The sequence below is a fragment of the Macrobrachium nipponense genome, chromosome 4, assembly GCF_015104395.2.
Source record: "Macrobrachium nipponense isolate FS-2020 chromosome 4, ASM1510439v2, whole genome shotgun sequence".
NCBI classification, from domain to species: domain Eukaryota; kingdom Metazoa; phylum Arthropoda; class Malacostraca; order Decapoda; family Palaemonidae; genus Macrobrachium; species Macrobrachium nipponense.
The window spans coordinates 45,294,291-45,302,820 of NC_061100.1; the positions used below are offsets into that span (position 1 = coordinate 45,294,291).

General features: G+C 35.1%; 1 long non-coding RNA gene across 1 annotated transcript in view; it reads right to left on the bottom strand.

Annotated features, from left to right (window-relative positions):
- The window catches only part of LOC135211644 (uncharacterized), a 496,591-nt gene that overhangs the window by 152,433 nt on the left and 335,628 nt on the right, over nucleotides 1-8,530 (bottom strand). The window lies entirely within an intron of this gene.

Consider the following 8,530-nt stretch of genomic DNA (forward strand, 5'->3'; position numbering starts at 1 on the left):
AAATCTTATTTTTATGAATGAACGAATCATGAAATCTAAAATGCAGCGTTCAGCCATTAAGAGCGAAAGGCTGTAAAAACGAGCGAGTTAGAGAGGGCAGTGAAGTAAAGAAATGTAAAGAAATCCAGAATATATATGAGATGAAGATCCTGTTGATAAAATTGTTCAAAGTTGCTAAAAACTTATCAGTTTCAGAATCGAGTACTATGACGAATTCAATAGTCTTTAGCAGTCACTGACAAGGGTGACTGACTCAGTTCTGTTCTGAACTTTGTTGAAATATTTTGTTAACTGATTCCAAGCAGGATCTTGTCAAGCTGATGACCTTATACCTTCAAGACGTTTAAATTAAAACCTTACAAGATCAAATCTTACATCATGATCAATCGTGCCATTATTTTTCTCATTTGGTAATCGTGACAGGGTATCTGCCAAAACTTATTTCCTTACCTGGCTTGTATTCAGTGTCAAAATTATAGCCTTGCAATTTCAATACATCCTTTGTCAATCTGGGAGGGTCATTTACAATGGTTTTTGTGTGACCATTACCAGAGCTTTATGGACAGTTACTACCTTGAAATACTACCATACAAGTGTGTGTAAAAACGATTAACAGCAAACACAATTGCGAGTATTTCTCTTCCTATATACGCATATCTTTTTTGAACATCAAAGACTTTGATTCATATTCAACATTCAACCAGTTTGCCATTCTGTAACAATATCGTGCCTAATGCCCTTTAACTAGGATCTGTTTATAATACTGGAGTAACATTGGTAATAAAGTATTTATTATTTATCATGGAGAGACGGATATGTAGTACATGTTGGCCATGCCTTTGCCGCGCTATCACAACATGATCAGTTGAAGTATAACATCTTATTATGACACATACATATATGTTACAACCTTATCCCCGACGGAAGCAAGAAACCATCTATTGGAAAGTAAGAGAGCTGGTGGAAAACGGAAAACAAAACGCTGTTATCCTCCCCAAAATGTGGTTTGATGCCGATTAATGTAATTAAAAGGCAGAGCATACCTTCCAGTGCTCTCTGAAGTTGCTGAAAAATAATCCTCAAGTCCTTATAATTATCTAGAAACCTGCCTCCTGGCCCCTGATGTTCGTACAGAAAACATTAAGGCATTTGTGATGACCTTTGACCAGGGATATGAGTCCAGACCTCTCCAAATGGATTTTAGCACTAAACAAGCCTTGTAAAACAAGGGTTCGTCAAAACTTTCACGCACACATATATATGTGTGTGTCCGTGCGTTTTTTTGTAACTGTATACTTTAAAAATGGTGAACCTACTGAAAATTTCATGTTCAATTGAATAGGGTTTTTTTACAGTTTGCAATCCACCTTCTATATTCATATTTATAAGCTATGAGCAGAATTAGATAAAATTTTATGCAGTACATTCCACTAAAAAGTAATTTTTAATTGAGTTTTTACACTTCCTGTTATATACAATGTGAACCTTTATCATGACGTTAGTACGAACATTTTTCTGAAGTATTAAGTATTCGGATTCTGTTTAACTGCTGAGAATAAATTATATGAGAATATGGCTAGCTTGTGTAATACTGTATTGATTGAATATGACTATAGTATATATTACATTTATTCATTTGATAATTGTGTTTATCTCTCTCTCTCTCTCTCTCTCTCTCTCTCTCTCTCTCTCTCTCTCCCAGAGACCTGTCTAATTACCCCAGCCCCATGATGTTCACTTTGCTCTGTTTTCACTCTTTGTAATTCCTCCTTCCTCTGGAATCTCACTGTCTTGTAGAATATTCATAATGACATCACATACAAAACCGACTTCACATCAGAGACTCAGACTCAAGTCAGTTTGAGGCCTGACATTCTGCCATGTGTCTGCTTGTTCCATATTTATGGGCCAAGATAGTGCAGATTGAAGTGGGACTGCCCTTGGGAGCATCGACGCCTTGAAGCAGACGATCAGCATGCGACACACAATTACCCACATGCATTGTGCGACCCAGTTGCCGCTCTCTCTTAACAAGTTGTTCTGCGCTCCACAGTAAAACTTGGTCGTTCTTACTTGCAGTCGTACTGATGTCGTTGCATCAACAGCAGTTGCAAGGAGACTTTAACGTGTCATGCATTATTGTCTGAGTTTTGTGACTTTTACTGCTGGTTTTGTAAGAAAAATCTGCGTACCGGGTATATGACATTTCTTTTTTCTATTTGTAGCATGTTAACCGTCGCGCTTGCCCCACTTTAGTGTTTGACAATTTCGATTGATGTCGAAGTGATGTTAAGGATAATGAAAGTATCATTTCCCCCCTCGCATCTCATTCCAATTAAGAAACTGTCATGTTGCCAGGAGATTTATGGTGACATTTCAGCTAATTTATAAAGGGGGGGCGGGTGAGGTGGCGCAGAGGGGTGGGTGTCTAAGAAGAAAGAGGGCGGGGGAGGGGGGAAGGAAAGGAGCTTGTCTGCCATTCCATGTAGACACGTTCGTTGCTGGTGGTTTTTCCCCTTAGCTTGACTCTTAAGACTTAATTGAAATTTAGCCGTTATTAATTACCTCTTTAGCCTGCCACGAAGACAATGCATCAGGGTTTCTGCAATTATAACATAAATACTTGGGTATTACAGTTATGCGTGTGTCTGCTTGTCTGTCTATCTGTCATCCTCTCTCTCTCATATGTGTGTGTATATATATATATAAATATATATATATAGATATATATATATATATATATATAATATATATGAATATGTGTGTGTATGTATGTATGTATGTATATATATATATATATAATATATATATATATATATATATATATATATATACAATTTATATATGTATGTGTATGTATGTATATATGTATATATATATATATTGATTATATGTCTGCCTGCGCTTGCGACCGCGTGCGTGCTCATTATAGTTTCTAGGCCAGATGATCATAATTTCCATTTTGCAGAGGAATCGGAACCTTTCCTGGTAGTTTCGTTAAATGACCTTCTGTCTAGTTTATAGTTTCCTAGGCTGATGTTAATAACGTTTTTAAAACTTATTTCTATATAATTAGAATGAATTATATGACATGGTTAAGTTAAGTATATCTTTTTACCAGACCACTGAGTTGATTGACAGCTCTCCGTGGGCTGGCCCGAAGGATTAATTTTTTTTTTTACGTGGCTAGGAACCAATTGGTTACCTAGCAACGGGATCTACAGCTTATTGCGGGATCCGAACCACATTATATCGAGAAATTAATTTATAATCACCAGAAACAAATTCCTCTTACTCCACGCTAGTTCTCTTTCCAAACAACTTTATATTTCGGCCCAGACTAGTTTGCAGAACGAGTGATATTGTCAGGAACATTCTCTTCCAGTGCCTTTTTCATCGTATGATAGTATTTCAACACCACACTCATACGCAAATCTTTAGAGTAAATGGGGAATATCCTTGAAGTTGGCCTTAGATATAAATGTTTCTGTGATAACTGTTCCTCTGTAGTTTTCAGAATATGTGCTTCTTGCCGTTGTCCGTGTATCGTCTAATATAATACCGGGATGTTTTAATATCTTACTACAGTTCTCTCATCATTAAAGAAAGTTGTGGTTGGTCTTACTTCATTGCTCATATGTTTTATTTGGCTTAGGAAATGAAAAAAAAAATTGTTCACGGTGGAAAAACAAAAAAAAACCCTCCTCTGACCAGAAAAATGTCAAGTTTTTACTTAGCGAAAATTATTTTATGGCATCATTTAACTATTTCTAAAAATAAATAAATAAATAAATAAGTTTGAGGTGTTCAAAATCAGCAACGTGTGTGTGCGTGTTTTGAAAACAAACAACTTTAGTTGCTATTAGCAAACTTATGTAACAATAGGTCTGGTAGGTGCTTAGGTTGGCTGGACTCATCATACAGGTTTAAAACTAATTGCAAGAGACATAAATTTAAAACCCCTTTAATAACAAAACAGCTTGGTTTCTCATTAATCTATCTTGTCACAGTCCAACATGGCCCCTCACTACACCTCCCATTTATAGAGCTATAAGGGTGAGTTGGCAAAAGGCGAAGTTGCCTTTTGCAGTTTTTGTGTTGATCCGAAATTACCCTCAAAATTAAAAATGCCATCAACAAAAATGCAATAAAGAGCGCTCGTCATGCTAAAAGTGGTATAGGCAAAAAATGCAATGACTTCTAAACCATTATTCATTTCCGTTGTTCTCACGCTCACTCACTACTAAGTTTAAATTTTAACTTTCATTCTTTTCGTTTATAGATATTTATTTCCTCCATTTTTGCTGAACTCCGATGTTATCTCAAATTCTGAGAAATGCTTATTACCAAGCTTTCTTAATCACTGGTTTTTAACGTAGACGTAAGAGCGTTTGCAACCTTATATGAATGATCTAGTTCATAATCTTCCCAGAACTAGTATTTAATTATTTTTGCTCTCTGGAATTGAAAATTTAGCTGATATTTGCGGAGATTTAAACTATAAATGCTAGATAATTTGTGCTGAGCCAATCTCTGTCGTAAGACGTAAGTTCGTGACTATTTACCAGGAAATATTTCATTTTCAACTGGGGGAAATCATCACAAAGATTCTCCAAAAACTTGGCCTTTGTTTATTTCGTCTCCTTCCCTTTCCGCAGCCTTAGAACTCTTTTATTTTTTGCATTATAAAATTACCATTTCCTTTTTTAGAATAAAACAGAGCCGATTCGTTTTCCCGGTCACAAAGATTATTGCTTCAAGTGTCGAAACAGGCCTTTCTCAGGGAGACTATGTTCATTAACTAAGGGAAATTCCCTGCACTCCTACTCACTGATTAACTCATTACTTCTGTAGTGGCTCTAAATAGAACAGAGCCAATTGCCCTGCTGATCGAAAGAGTGATACTGGTTACGAGTAACACCAGAAAAAAGAATGATGGTGGCAACATTTTGATGCAGATTATGCATGAACCCAGAATAGACTATTAGCAACATCTCTCTTGGGCAACACCCACTTTATCAGAATTCTTGTGACCCCGGAATGGACAGTGCTATGAAAAAAAAAACAGGAATTGTGCCAAAGGTTAGCTCAAAAAGTTAGATTCGAAGACTGAGTTTTTCTCTAATGGTAGTTACGACGTTTTCCAAACATATGGAATTGTCAAATAGACATTACCGTGCTATTTTGTTTGACAATATTGGAAATTCATGTGCAGAGATATTTTCTTAATAATAAAATTAATCAAAATGAACTTCCATATAGAGGTAAGGTAAAAGACTAGTGAATGGAAAATGATCTTGTGTTGAAATCTTACCAAGTTACTTTGTTTAAAGTTAATGAAAGGAAACAACAGTGCTATATCACATCATTTCCTCGTTAATGCAAGCAATATTGCATTAACAAAATCATTTTCATGGGTAAAAGCACTCCTTGAGCTAGCAAAATCCACTATTTGGGATTTCGAATCATCCCTGTACTGTCCTTCACTCCCCCCACTCCCTCCGCCCCCAGAAAAACACACAAACAACAATAGAAATATGTGAAGACTTGTAGTCAGTCGTAGAAGCCTTCATATCACCTATAATGGAGGGTTAAAGAAACGCCTAAACTTCAAGGCATATTTGGGAGTATCGCTAGATTCATTAACAAAAAGGTGATAAGCCTTCAGAGTCATGATATTGATAGTCATATGGTATAGAACTCTGCAGGTGAGTCATTTGAGAGAAATATAAAAATGTAAAAGAAAAAGAAAGTGAAAAGGCGTGGTTTACAGAAAAATAAAAGGAAGAACTGGAAATATGACATAAAAATGAAAGTATTATTCTTAAGTGCTGTCATTAACGAGGATACTTTTTGAGAAGTACAATCAAATGTCAGTACTAAAATAAGTTGCAAAATTTGGTACAGGTGATTAAAATCGACCTGATTCTGCTAACATGGTTTCATCCTCTTGAGTGCTCATTAGGCCTTCATAGCTGAGGCTTGATACCTGTACATGATAACGCTTAGATTCAAATGTTTTCAGAATTTCTAAACAATTAGAACTGCAGAAATCTTCTAAGCTAATCAGAATTTTACAAAGGGTACCACTGGGTACAAGGGCATTTAGCGAAAGCTACTTAACAGACCGAGAAATGTTCGCTGCAAGATATTTAAGGATTCTACGTTATTTTTTTTTCCTTATTGAAAAATAGAAAGATCAAAGTAATTTCAAATTGGTTTGGATATTTTCAATGGCATCCATTACAAAGAAACATATCACTAATGGCATTAAAAAGAAAAAAACACTGTTTACAAAGTGATGAATCTAATGTAACAGTTTTATTACCTCCGGCTTTTTCCATAGGTCTTTGCCGTGCATGCCGAGCCTTTCCTTCTAAGATTTTCTATGAAATTTTGAATAAAATACATAATAAAAAGTTTTCTTATTAGCCTATACGGTTTAAGCTTCCAAGCTCTCTCTTTATGCCAGTTTCCCGTATCTATTAAATGATAATTTTCGTAGAGACTTTACAAAGATTGTACACAGACATTTTGGAGCCGTAAATCTAAAGCTTATGCCTAAGAATCCCAAGACCATTGGCTCGCTCTTCAAGTTTAAAGATCGACTCAGCCCTTTGATGACGTTGGGTGTCGTTTATGAATACACTTGTTCCAGATGTAATCTTGGATCTGCCCAGGGTCTTCTCGGGGTCAGAGCCGATTCTCATCAAGGCGTTAGTTACAGAACTGGGTGTAAGCTATCTAACCCAGAAACTTCTTGTATAAGGAATCACTCTATTAAATGTCTTACACCCTTTTATCAAAACTACACAAATTGGAAACCCTTACCTGTTGTCAATGGCACCCTCTGTCTGCAAACATGTCATTAGGCTATTATGCTCACATAAATACAAAAATATACTATTTATTACCCAAAGCAGATGAACATAAAATAGAACAAAATTATTAATAAGTCATAGTGATAAAAACCCAATTCTGCCCCACGAAGAAGTCTATTATCATTATTCCACTCTCCTGGCTAAGTACTCACTCCCAGACTCAAAATGTCAATCGTTTCATTGTATTAGTCAGGATAGAGAATCCCGTCTCTAATATCATGGAATAGAGCCCATCTGTAATAAATATACATAACATAATATTGAGTAAAGAGATACACTTCACACTTCTCTCTTTTCAAAGGCAATATTAAGTAAAAAGATACATTTCACCCTTCTCTCTCTTTTCAAAAGCTACTGTTTCTAAGTCATATAAAATATGTGTCGACCTCTTTCCTCTCACAAAAAGGAATGTGCCTCTCGCAAGTCCCTTGGTCGGTTAGACCTGTGACATCCGTACAAACGAATGTACATACTCGACACACCCCAAACTGCCTTGACAACAGTACGAATAGCTTCCAGATTAAAATGCTTACGTATCAGATTCCTTCATTCAAGGCTGCCTCTACAGCTCAATCTGTCTCCAAGCAAGACATGATATGTAATTCACTAACACATTACACACTTGTAAGAAATGTAAAACTACAATCAAATATAAAGATTTTAAAATTATTGGCCAAACAAATGAACTCAACGAACTGTTGATTTTGGAAATTCTAAACTTCAAACTACGAGTTCCGACTCTAAACAACCATTCCTCTGCTGTCCCTTAGTATGTGGCCTAAATTTTCTGTCATTTTTTGTGTCTGTTGACGTTTACTTTTCGTGCGTTTTTATCTTTGATGCCGAAAGGTTGGTTAAGTGTGGAGCTGTTTTTGGCTGTAGTTTTATGAATATATGAAGTTTGCTTTTGATTGTGTGTTGGAGTTCTTTTTATGTATTTATGTAATTGTGCTGAGATATCAATGTTCTTTTCGTTATTTATAAATGTTTTATACTTCTAGTCTCATTTTTAATCAAGTATGCACGTAATTTAACTCTGTGAGTTGTAATTTTATCATATAATTGTTTTAGAGTTTTCAACTATTGGTTTTTGTAATCAGCTCTTATTTTATGTTAACATATAGTATTTTATTTTGTAGAAAATCCCTGAAGACGTGACGGCGAAGGTTATCACGGAAAGTAGGATGAAAGCAAAATGTGAATCTTATCGTCTTCCTGACCTTAATCTTCATCGTGCGAATAAGCGCCTTTGGCGTCTGATGCTAGTTGTTATATATATATATATATATATATATATATATATATATATATATATATATATATATATATTATATATATATATATATATATAATATATATATAATTTATACATAAAGTCCTTCATAACAAAGAATTGTATCGATAAACGCGGGTATATTAAACAATCGACGTACTTCCTACCAGCATACCACTTGTTATATATATATATATATATATATATATATATATATATATATATATATATATATATATATATATATATATGGGGGGGGGAGGGTAACAGAAGATGTAATAGGAATTTTGATTTCGAAACAAAGAAATATTGACTGTGTATATGGGATCCCTATCACGGTTCTACCGTTCAAGGCAGCAGTTCCCTTGTCGAAAGT